The sequence below is a fragment of the Culex quinquefasciatus genome, chromosome 3 (genome assembly GCF_015732765.1).
Source record: "Culex quinquefasciatus strain JHB chromosome 3, VPISU_Cqui_1.0_pri_paternal, whole genome shotgun sequence".
NCBI classification, from domain to species: Eukaryota; Metazoa; Arthropoda; class Insecta; order Diptera; family Culicidae; genus Culex; species Culex quinquefasciatus.
Window position 1 is genome coordinate 102,087,487 of NC_051863.1, and position 13,474 is coordinate 102,100,960.

Below are 13,474 nucleotides of genomic sequence, written 5' to 3' on the forward strand. Positions count from 1 at the left end.
TTAAAATTTGCGAATGATGTTGTTCTTACCCTGAAGTTTAATCATGGATCTAAGTAATTCCATCAATATTATGAATTTTAATGCTCGCTCTTTAAAAGCGAAAGAAAATGAATTTTTCAACTTTTTACGAGTTCATAACGTGCATGTTGCTGTTATAACCGAAACATTTTTAAAAACTGGCACTTATTTGAAAAGTGATCCAGATTATAAAGTTATAACCAATAACAGAATGAATCGAAATGGCGGTGGAGTTGCAATAGTTATCCACCGTAGTATGACTTATAGTACGTTACGTGACTTTAAGTTAAAAGTTATTGAAAGTTTGGGCATTGAACTTGAAACTTCTTTTGGGAAAATTATGATTGCAGCTGCATATTTGCCTTCCAATGCACTGGGGAAAATAAAAATTATTTCAAAGGGGATTTGAATAAACTTACTCGGCATAGATCTCGATTTTTGATCATCGGTGATTTTAATGCCAAACACCAATCTTGGAATAATTCAAAAGTAAATTCCAATGGTAAAATTCTATTCAGAGATTGCACTTCTGGTCTTTATTCGGTTTTATACCCGAATGGGCCAACTTGTTTTTCTTCTGTTAGAAATCCATCAACAATTGATTTGGTTTTGACAAATCAAAGTCAGTATTGTGGTCCTTTAGTGACTCATGCTGATTTTGATTCTGATCACCTTCCAGTAACATTTTCACTTTCTCATGAAGCAGTTACCAGACCCAATAGTTCTGTGTTTAATTACCACAAAGCTAATTGGGACAGGTATCAGCATCATATTGAGAACAATTTAAATCATGATTTTGTTTTAGAAACCAAAGCTGATATTGATTCAGCCTTGGAATCTTTAACTAATGCAATTTTGGATGCTAGGAATATTGCTATTCCTAAAGTCCAAGTCAAATTTGATTCTCCCATTATTGATGACGATCTTCAGCTTCTGATTCGTCTGAAAATGTTCGCCGAAGACAGTATCAACGTTCTCGTGATCCTGCACTGAAGCGAATTCAAAAGATTTGCAAAAGGTTATTGACCACAGATTCACTCTCCTGCGAAATGAAAAGTTCGCAAGAGATGTCGAACAAATTAAACCTTATTCCAAACCTTTTGGAAACTTTCAAAGGTTCTTAAGAAACCTCAAAACCAATCCCTTCTTTAAAAGATGGTGATAATATTCTATTAACTAATGGGGAGAAAGCTCAAAACTTGCTCAGCAGTTTGAGAGTGCTCATAATTTCAACTTAAATGTTTTGAGTCCTATTGAAGATCAAATTTCAATAGAATTTCAGAATATTGTTGAACAAGAATTTTCATCAGATGAAGTTTTTAATACGGATCTGAATGAAATAAAATCTATTATCAAAAATTTCAAAATATGAAAGCCCCTGGTGAGGATGGCATTTTTTACATTTTAATTAAAAAATTACCAGAAGCAACTTTAAGTAGCTTGGTCAAAATTTGCAACAAATGTTTTGATTTGGCATATTTTCCCAGTAGTTGGAAAAATGCCAAAGTAGTTCCGATTTTGAAACCGGACAAAAATCCTGCCGAAGCTTCAAGCTATCGGCCCATTAGTTTGCTTTCATCTATTAGTAAATTATTCGAAAGAATAATTCTTAATAGAATGATGACGCACATTAATGAAAATTCAATTTTCGCTGATGAGCAGTTTGGATTTCGCCTTGGGCATTCAACTACTCATCAGTTGTTGAGAGTTTCAAATTTAATTCGAAGCAACAAATCTGAGGGCTATTCTACTGGCGCTGCTCTTCTAGACATAGAAAAAGCATTTGACAGTGTTTGGCATAAAGGTTTGATTGCGAAATTGAAAAGGTTTAATTTTCCGATTTATATCGTGAAAATTATTCAAAATTATTTGACGGATCGTACTCTGCAGGTATGTTATCAGAATAGCAAATCTGATCAACTACCTGTACGTGCTGGCGTCCCTCAAGGAAGCATTTTGGGTCCAATTTTATACAATATTTTTACTTCTGACTTGCCTGATTTGCCCCAGGATGTCAGAAATCACTTTTGCTGATGATACAAGCATCTCCGCCAAAGGTAGAAGCCTTCGTGTCATCACAAGAAGATTACAAAAGCTTGGATATTTTCAATTCTTATTTGAAAGAATGGAAAATTACTCCAAATGCTGCAAAACTCAACTTATTATTTTCCCTCACAAACCAAGGGCTGATTTTCTTAAACCAAAAGTCATCACATTATAAAGATGAATGAGGTAAATTTAAAGTGGGAGGATCAAGTGAAATATCTTGGACTTGCTTTTGACAAAAACCTTACTTACAAGGATCACATTGAAAGTATCCAGGTTAAATGTAACAAATATATTAAATGTTTGTATCCACTTATAAACAGGAATTCTAGACTTTGTCTCAAGAATAAACTGTTAATTTATAAACAAATTTTCAGACCTGCCATGCTTTATGCTGTGCCGATCTGGACAAGCTGTTGCTTAACCAGGAAGAAAAAACTTCAGAGGATTCAGAACAAAATTCTGAAAATGATTCTGAAACTTCCTCCCTGGTTCAGCACCAGTGAACTTCATCAATTAGCCGAAGTTGACACTTTGGATGTTATGTCCAATAAGATAATTGATGCATTTCGACAAAAATCATTGCAGTCTTCAGCTGCATTGATCCGCTCTTTATATAGTTTATAAGTTAGTTTTAAGGTATCCCTTTTCCCTTTTGTACATGTAGGACCTCCTACATTTGAAATCACTGAATAGCGAAAGCTACAATATTTCATGAATAAATGAAAGTTGCTAGTATTTAAAATTGAGGTGAAAAGTCATCAATTGTGATTGGACACTCAATAATATTTTAACTGAATGAATGTACATGGAAAAAAAAAACTGAATAAATATAAATTAAAAAAAAAAAAAAAAAAAACCCTGGCCGAAGGCCCTGGATTACTGCGTCATCCGTCAAACGCTTATATCTTCCTTCCCTCTAATCGAATCGACACGATTTATGTGCCATTCGATTCGAAAATTATTCAGCAAAATAGTTTAACTATTGAAACAATTGAATGTTTTAAAATGTTTTCAAAATGCAGAGATTTTGCAAGCAAAATGAGCGCTTCCCACTCACGGACGGGAATGTCAAGTACCTATTTTGAGGGGAAAATCATCCGAGCAACGCGACCGAGTGTCGGTCGCGAAAAAGGAGGGGAAGTAGCGGGCCGAAATCATACATAAGAACGTGCGCCAGAGCCAATTCCATCATTCACGTCTCAGACGTCGGACCGGCAGCAGCAGCAGCAGCAGGAAAGCTCAGCCCAGAGCAGCAGCAGCAGGAGAGAGACCAGAGCAGCAGCAGCAGGAGAGAGGGACCAGAACTGGAAAAGAAGTGCGCATCGCCTTCTCGTCGTCACCGTCAGCCAGTTGCCTCTCGATGGCCGGACCGTTAGGATCTTTCGTGGTTGCTGTGGTTCGGAGGTGCTTCAATCCCCATCCCTCGTCCCACCCGGGTCTCATCAAATTCTAGTGTTGAAAGAGTTGCCCTCGTCCCACCCGGGACGAGGCAGCGAGCTAATTTGAATTTAAATTTCAGGATCAAATTTTGGTCTTCGGGGGCGACGGATTGCACAGCTTTCTGAGGCTGCTCTCGCCCGCAACCCCTATGCCCCCTCTCCCCCTCCCCCCATTCGGCTCGCTAAAATTCCTTCGTCTCTTTCTTTCCTCTCTTTGCCGTTCGAATGGGTGTTCCTTCCAATATATATAGCTAATTCTTCAAATTAATATATGGAAAACCCACATGTCCACATATCTAAATTTTACGTAAGTCTACGCCATTCCGGTTATGTCTGTGACATAACTACTTTGACTTTTATAATAATTCACTTCAGCAGCAAAAAATATGTCACGCTTGAGCTTGAGCATGGCCTTCTACTTTGTTTATGTTTACAGCTGTAGTGCAGTTGTATTAGTGGGGAGCAGTGGGGAGCTTTCGAAAATCACGTTACGCATTATGTCTTTTCAGCACCCAGCTAAAAACCAGTACGTTGTAGACGAAAGAGGCCTTTTTTCAGTAAAAACGGTTTTTTTTTTCTAAATACTTTACACTCAACCCCCGATGGTTGGTCACTTTTTCGTTTGACACTTTTTTAGTTTGTACTCCGTTGGTTGGTTAAAATCAAACCAAAAAGTGACGAACTGTCACTTTTTACACGGCGCTCACGCACACTATCGACACAAACGTTTGGTAGTGTGTGTGAACTCCGTGTAAAAGGGGTGTCAAACTAAAACGTGACCCCGTTCGTTTGACAACAGTTGGTGTCAAACCATCGGGGTTTGAGTGTATTACAAAATATTACATGCCCTAAATGGCATTGGTAGATCGGACAAGCTCCAAGCATCCGTCCATCTCAGATTGCAAAAACCGAAGGGACCCCTCTTAGCAGCACCGGATGAGCAGATGTTGGGGATTCCGATGCAACAAGTTGTGAAGCCTGCAACGCCCGCTGGTTGTCCACCACTCGTCCGGCAAAAAGAAAAGTTCCACTTTCTTTGGGCTGGACGAGCCATTAGTTTCTGAACTTCCAAAAATAAATAAATAAACAGCCTGCCATAGCAACGGATTTCCTCGTCATCATTGTGAAGAAAAATCACTGTGATGAAAAAATACTGTGATGAAAATAATTGCGCAAGACTATATAGCAATTCCCCACGAAAACAGCATGATTCGAGAAAAAAGATCTCCGATCGGGCGCAAAATATTTCTAGGGGTTCCTTGGCGGAAATAATTAGACCCGTATTTTTTGTTTGGCCATTAGGGTGACCTACGCCGTGTTAGGGTGGGCCAAAAAATGGCAATTTTCGTCGATTTTTACAAAAAACACTTTTTTCAAAAAATTATATTTCCGCGCCAGTTCATCCGATTTTTGCTGTGTTAGGCGCAAAAGAAAGGTGATTAGTTTGGCTATTTGGGAAAAATAGTAAGAAGTTTCAAAAATCTAGCTAAACATTTGAAAAGGTCGTATGAAAACTTAAAATGCTGTTTTGAAGGCCTCGGGACCAAAGAGCCTATGTCTGAAAATATTTTTATCAGATTCCTCGGAAAATTTTACATAAAATATCAAAAAATGGTGAAGTTATGTTTTCAATACTCTGAGATACGATTTTTTGAAAATAAAAACCGGGTTTTTCGACGCACCACGCGCAAAAATGGGAAAATGACGAAAAAGGGTTTTCCCTTTTTTCACTAAAACTTCGATAACTTGAAAATTTCAGCGATGACCTATACGATTCTATGACAATTTCCGGAATTCCATTTCCCGGAATGGACGTTTTCCGGAATGGACATTATCCGGAATGGACGTTTTCCGGAATGGACGTTATCCGGAATGGACATTATCCGGAATGGACGTTATCCGGAATGAAATTTCCCGGAATGGACGTTTCCCGGAATGGACATTTCGCGGAAAATGAGATTTTTTTTATATTACCTGATATGAGAATGAATGGAATCTTGCCTACTCGCTCACTTGTGGTTAAGAATTATTTAGTTTGTACCCCGTTGGTTTGACTTAGTCGCATTGAAAGAACTCGATATTTTGACAACAATATGAATGATAAATACATGAATGATAAAAAGAAAGTGAAATGTTCGGACATGAACAATAGAAGCAAGCGTTGACTATTGAGACAATACTTCATCAACCGCCACGAGATGTAACAATGTAGATCGATAGATATTAGACAAACACTAGATGTTTTAACTCACTTTCAATGTGTTGTTATGTAAGAATTTTCCCTTCTTTGGTTAATCATTTGACTTATGTGACTAAATTCTACCAAATTTTACTATTAAGCAGAATGATTAATTTCAAAGAAGGGAAAACCTCATGAAAATAAAAAGCTTTTCAGAAAATCAATGTGTAATGTGTCCTGTCAAGAAAATAAATAGCTTAAGTGTATTTTTAAATAATGAAAAACCTCAAGGAAGTAAATTTGGTAGAATTTAGTCAAAAATGTCAACTGATTATCACAAGAAGGGAAATCTCTTACGCGAAATTCCATCACATCGATTAAAGATCGTGTATTTTTAAAGAAGGCAAAACCTCAAGAAAATACACATTATACTTTGATCTTCTGATAGCTTTTTTTCTTGAGATATAAAAAAACGAAGTTGACTTTATAGCTGTCGGCCACCATTGCTAGTACCAACCACTAGTGTCTTCCTTTTTATCTACAAGGACTTCGCCGCCCTGGGCTCCTAAGTGTATGAAAGTATGGCACGGAGCGACGGCGCCGAATACCCATATTTACACAAAGAATTTTTGAGCGCCCGCCGCGGGATTCGAACCGGCGATCTCTGGATTGGAGTCCAGTGCGCGGTCCGATTGATCCACACGGGCGGGTGAGATCTTGAGATATTCCCTTCTTTAAAAATACACGATCTTTCATCAAAGTAATCGGATTTTATGTAAGAATTTTTCCTTCTTTTGTTAATTCTACTAATTTTCAACTAGTTTTTCGTTAAGGAACTCTGCACTATAAACACGGACGAACGGACATGACACCACGAACAAATTTGACTCATTTTTCTGAGGCAAAATTCAAATTTCGGCCAAATAAAAATACGTTAAAACCGCGATGAAACACTAGCGCCGTCTGTGCTCCCGTTGGCGAACTATATTTGTTTTGATGATATTCCACTTTCCGTCAAAATGTTGTAATTCTGCGGTGATTGAAAAATGTCTGTACATTATCCGCTACCAATAGCTTTACATTGCGCGCAGTTCTTTTTGCGGTGAACGTTAGTTCTACATTTTTGATTGATATCAACAATACTATCTGGAGCGAATTATAAATTTAAAAGTAAACAAAACAAGCATATGCAACGTTTATGTTAAATTTAGTAAATTTAGTTTATTTTGTCTAACAATTTTCTTGAATATTTAAGTTTTTCGTCATTTTTAGGTTACGATGCAGCATCATGTTTTTAACGAGTTTGGAAACGAGTCTAGATTGTCTCGCAGAGGTGGATTAACAGTGGAGAGTGGAGCATGGATTAAAGGATTGACTGCCAAGATGAAGGAGGGGGGGGGCAGTGTTACCACATGCTCGTCTGTATCAGAGGGTCTAAAAATCTGTCTTATCTGCACCAAGCATGGCGAATATCTGTACCATTATCTGTACGGTATATTTTTTGTAAAAAACTTATTTTTAACATGCATTTTGAACAATCTTATGACAACACTAAATGTTGATATGCAGCTCGGAAGGAACGCAAAACTCCATATAAAAAACACCAAAGAAATGGCCAAGGAAAGACGTTTCTTCGCGTGACGTTCCTTCGCGCGATGTTTGTTTGCTTGTTAAAGTGAATTCCGGCAGTTCTTCATGAGATTACTGTGGCAAACGATGGAGGGAGCTGAGTTGTCCGGGAACCGTTCAGCTGCCGTTTCGCTTGTTTGCTTCTTCTCTCTTTTCCTGCTCCTCCTGCTGATGCCGTAAATCCTCTCCCACAAAACGGCTTGTTTCAGCCTGAGCCACATGGGAGGGAAGAAATGAACAGCCAACAATTCGCAGAACGGTCCCGAATCGAAGCCCTCGGTCTGGTCGACCCCGAATCCGGAAATCTTACCGTCCCATTTTATTTGAATTTGCTACGACCACGGACGAACACGCAACGCAACACGCAAATCGACGATTCCGAACCAAACTCAGAAAGCAAACTGTCAAGTGGAGCAAAATGTCAAATTTTGTTTTGACATTTGCGCTCGCGTTCTGAAGGCAAGCCGAGAAAAATAATAAGAAGAGGAAAAGAAGATCAGCTTCAAAATCAAAATGCTGGTGTCATGTCCGTTCGTCCGTGCTATAAAGAAGAATGTTTATTTTCAAAGAAGGGTAAACCTCTAGAAAATAAACAGCTTTTTAGATAATCAATGTATAATGTGTACTTCCTTGAGGTTTTTCATTCTTTAAAAATACACTCAAGCTATTTATTTTCTTGAGGATTTCCCTTCTGTGAAATAATCATCCTGCTTGATAGTAAAATTTGGTAGAATTTAGTCACAATAGTTAACTGATTAACACAAGAAGGGAAATCTCTTACGCGAAATCCCACCACATTGATAAAAGATAATCAATGTATAAAATACACATTATACATTGATTTTCTGAAAAGCTTTTCATTTTCTAGAGGTTTTCCCTTCTTTAAAAATAAACGTTCTGCTTTATAGTATTGCAAACATTGCACCAAACTAGGTTAAATTTAGTTGATTTAACAAAAGAAGGGAAAATCCTTATATAAAATCCCATTACTTTGATGAAAGATCGCGTATTTTTAAAGAACGGAAAACCTCAAAAAAGTACACATTATACATTGAATTTCTGAAAAGCTCTTTTTTTCTTGAGGTTTGGCCTTCTTTGCATACCAACTAAAAATTGGTAGAATTTATTCACAAAAGTCAACTGACTAACAAAAGAAGGAAAAATTCTTACATAACAACACATTGAAAGAATGTTAAAAACATCTAGTACCGTAAACTGGGGTGACTTTGATAGCCCGGGGTGACATTGATAGAAATTTGATTTGGCCATTAATTTTGATACATCCAATGTAACAGTCACATTTTTGCATATATGTTCGATTGTAGTGGGTCAACACAAGTTTTGTGCCAGTTTTTACTGACTCATATTACAAAGTTGAGGCAGAACAATTATTTATGTTCTACTTCTTGGGCGACCTACTTGTCACCCAAATTCAGTAACACGATCATCAGCAGAATACTCGTTTCCTTGTTGATATTTAACACTGACCCTCTTTATGGGTACCAGATGTTGAACAAACAGGCACCGAGCATTCGGCTGTTTACAAGTTACCACCCGAAGAGTGCTTCGAGGTAAATAACTTGTATGACTGACTCTCGCCATCTCTTTCTGTACGTTATGTAGATGTAACGTGAGTACATTATGATTATGTAACTAGACTTAAGCAGGGTAGTTTAAGTCCATGACAAAAATAAAGAGGCATTCTAAAACTGGAAGTCGAACTGGTTAGATTTCTTTTATCACCGCCCGCTCCTAACAATTCATGGCGATCCTGCCAGGAGCCGCGGATCAGAAGCTACCAGGAGCCGCGGATCAGAAGATGCCAGGAGCCGCGGATCAGAAGCTACCAGGAGCCGCGGATCAGAAGATGCCAGGAGCCCGAGTTAGAATTTTGCACGCCACGCCGTAGTGAATCGATGCGTGCCTGGAAGTTTTCGCGCCGCGTAGTAGTACACAGTTAAAACACCGCAAGTGAAACGAGTTTTTTTAATTTTTTCCTCTGCATAATGGGTAATGAGAACACAACTCCAAAACCCCGGTGCACGAAGACATAATTCGCATCGTAAATGCGAACGTGGCGCAAACGGCGCACCTAGAAAAACCGCGAACGCAACTTCAATACTAGCCTACGCTGGTATAACGATCATCGTGTTAGGACTACTGTATATTTTATGCAAGTTAGTCATTCGCTATGAACGATTGAAAACCGAAAACAGAATAAAAAGGTTGTATCGTTATCAAACATCTTGACGGAAAATTGATCAGTGAACTGACCTCATCGTGCGCGAGGCCGATCGTCCAGGATCAAAGATTCAGCAGCAGAACCAGCACCAGCAACAGCTCCGACAGCAGCAGCAGTATCAGCAGCAGATGCAGATCATCTAGAAGGGGAGCGTTGGTTGTGGGTACGGACAGTACCGTCACAGCCCGGAAGCAGACCCTAAGGAGAAATCATCCGCGAAATATCACATCAGCAAGGGGAGCGTTGGTTGTGGGTATGGACGGTACCGACACAGCCCGGAAGCAGACCCTAAGGAGAAATCATCGAAGCGTCGGGAAGCGTCGGTTGTGGGAACGGTCGGTTCCATCACAACCCGAGAAGCAGGCCCTAAATGAAAATACCCCGGATCGACTAAGCACGTAAGCACATCATATGGATCAGTACTTTGAAAGTCTGACCAAAATTATAAAAAATTTGTCAAAGGCTCCGACAAGGAGATATAAAAATAAAACGCTAATTGAAAAATTGGAAAAAGCGAAGCAAATATATGATTTAGCATTAACTGAGATCGAACTCTGTAAAGAGTCAGACCAAGAGAAATTATTAAAAAATTTACGATACATATATGGAGAAGTATATACAAAATTAACAGCGAGGCTCGATAAAAATATTGAACCACTTTCTTTTAAGAATTTGGTAAAAGTTATTATAGCCTTGAATGATTTATATAAAAAAGAGAAAATGGCGACTGTTTTAGATTTGTCATTAGCTATTCGCGTCGTGGGTAAATACGATGGCGACGCAGCCGAGTTGGAAAACTGGCTCAACGACGTGACGGTTCTCCGAGCGGGGCAACCAACGGTCGATGAAGCGGTGTTTGTTCAATTTATGAACAACCGTTTAACTGGTGCCGCCCGCGGTGAGTTAACGGGAATAGCTACCATTATAGAGGCACGGAATACTCTAAGATCCCGATTTGGGATTAAATTAACCCCAGTTGCCGTGACAGCCGAGTTACGGGGGTTGAAACAAAAAGGCAAATCTTTAGTCGATTTCGGGAATGAAATCGAAAAAGTGGCAGCTAGGTTAGCCGCAGCGTGGGTATCGAAACAACCACAACTTTTCCCAACTGAGGCAGCCACGCGGCCCATAGTCGAACCAATTGCTGTAGAAGCTTTTATAAATGGTCTTAAGGATCAATCGAAAGTATTGCAAATGCGGTCAAGGAATCCGGAAACCTTAACCAAAGCATTGTCGGATGCTCTGGAGATACATGCGCAGCCCATGCCCGAGGAAGTCATGTGGACCTATGCCAGTTATAGTAACCCAGGCTTCAGAGGCCGTGGTCGTGGAAAGAAAGGCAAATTTAGAGGGAACCGTGGTTTCCAAAATAATAGAAATTTTGAAAATCAAAACGATTATAACCAGCAAGGTTACAACCAGCAAGGTTATAACCAGCCGCAGCAGGGTTATAATTCGAATCGAGGCCACAGAGGAAATCGAGGTTACCAACATAACCGAGGAGGTGGTAATCGAGGAGTTGCTAACGTGGTTCAGGAAGATCCGCGACCCCAACAGCAGCAACAACAACAACCTCAGCAACCACGTGAAGAGGTTAATGTAGGCGAGTTTTTCGTGCATAGTTCAAATGCCGAAAGAGCCCTACGCCTAAAATTTAAAATTAATAACTCGGAAATTTCGTTAATAGTAGACAGTGGAGCATCTTGTTGTCTACTAGACATAAATTATTTACCCCAAAAATTTCGTGAAAAATCAATGCTACGCAGTCCATAAAGGTTCGTGGTTTAAACGGAGTCACGCACACTCTTGGCACTGTATCATTGTTTATAGAATATAATGGTTATGAATACCCCATAACATTTCATATTGTTGAAAACCTATCACCTTCTATAGTAGGATTGGTTGGAATGAATTTTTTAAGAAAGTTCGGAGCAGTAATAGATTTTGAAAATTCTACTATGATTTTACGGGAACCATTGTTCCATGAAAACTTCGTTATACCCGCAAGAACGGAAGTAGTAACATTTATTGAAACAAGTTTTAAGGAGGATTTAGTTATTTTAAATCAAGAAATAGAACCTTTAGTTTTTATAGCTAATGCGTTAGTTTCTCCAGTCAACGGAAAGATTCCGGTTAGACTGATGAATTTGAAAAATAAAGCCGTAAAGGTAAATGACTTGAAACTTTTGGCCAAACCTTTAAAAATTATGATTTGATAAAAATAGGTAGTGCTTATCCTCATAATGTGGACAGAGCAAACAAACTTTTATCAGAATTAAATTTTGATGGAATTAATGAAAAAGATAAAGTTGAAATTACTAAACTTTGTTTGAAATTTAGTGATATATTTTGTTTAACAGATGACAAAATAACTGTTACAAAAATTTATCAGCCATCTTTGAAAGTAAAACCGGATACACAACCAGTGTATACCCGTCCATATAAGTTACCTCAATCTCAGCGTGATGAGGTACAGAGACAAGTTGATAAGATGCTAAACGACAATATAATCGAAGAGACTGTATCAGAATGGAATAGTCCTTTGTTATTAGTTCCTAAGAAATCAACTGACGATAGTAAAAAATGGCGGTTAGTCATAGATTATCGTAAGTTAAACAACGTTTTACAGGATGATAAATTTCCACTTCCAAATATTGAGGAAGTTATAGAATCTTTAGCAGGAGCAAAATATTTTTCGCATTTGGATCTAACTCAAGGTTATTATCAATGTGAGATAAGACCGGAAGACAGATCCTGTACTTCATTTTGTACTAATAGGGGACAGTACCAAATGACTCGTCTACCTATGGGTTTAAAAAATAGTCCTTCAATTTTCTCTAGATTGATGACCGTTGCAATGGCTGGTCTCAATATGGAAAGGTGTTTAGTTTATCTTGATGATATAATTGTCTTTGGCAAAACACTTGAAGATCACAATCGAAATCTTTTTGATGTTTTCGAACGATTACGACAAACTAATTTGAAATTAAACCCATTGAAATGTAACTTTTTGAAGAAGGAGTTGATCTATTTGGGTCATACTGTTTCTGAAGAAGGTATCAAACCAGATCCTTCGAAAATTGAAATAATTAAATGGAGCAGCCCTAAAACGGCTGATGAAGTAAAGAGATTTGTAGCTTTTTCTAATTACTATAGAAAGCACATCAAAAACTTTGCCAAACTTTGCAGTCCTTTAAATAGACTAACAAGAAAGGGTGTAGATTTTGAGTGGTCGGAAGAATGTGAAAACAGTTTCCAGCATTTGAAAAATTGTTTTATTACTCCACCAATATTAGATTATCCAGATTTTTCGGATAAAAACACATTTACTTTACACACAGATGCATCAGGAAAAGCTATTGGTGCTGTTTTAAGCAACCAAAATGGTAGACCTATTGCATTTGCGAGTAAAGCATTGAATAAAGCTGAGATAAACTACAGCACAATTGAAAAAGAACTACTTGGAGTGGTTTGGGCAATCAGACATTTCAGACCATATTTGTATGGGAGAAGATTTGATGTTTATTCAGACCACCGTCCTTTAGTTTATTTATTCACATTAACTGACCCTTCGAGTAGATTAACCAAATTTCGGTTAGCACTCGAAGAATATAAATTTGATGTCATATACAAAAGGGATCAGAAAACGTTATAGCGGACGCGTTGTCACGTATTTCTATTGAAGATCTCCAGGCACTTACGCCTCAAATAAATTTTGTGTGTACAAGAGCACAAAATAAAAATAAAATTAAATCAGCTGAGAAAATGAAGATAAAAGTGAGGTTGCAACAGATTACATACAAATCCAAATTGGAAATAATGAAAATGAATTTAAGATTGAGGATGGAACTCTGATTATTAACCCTAAAACGTCAATATCTCACCTACGGGGAGTATTGAAACGACTAGTGGTGTTTA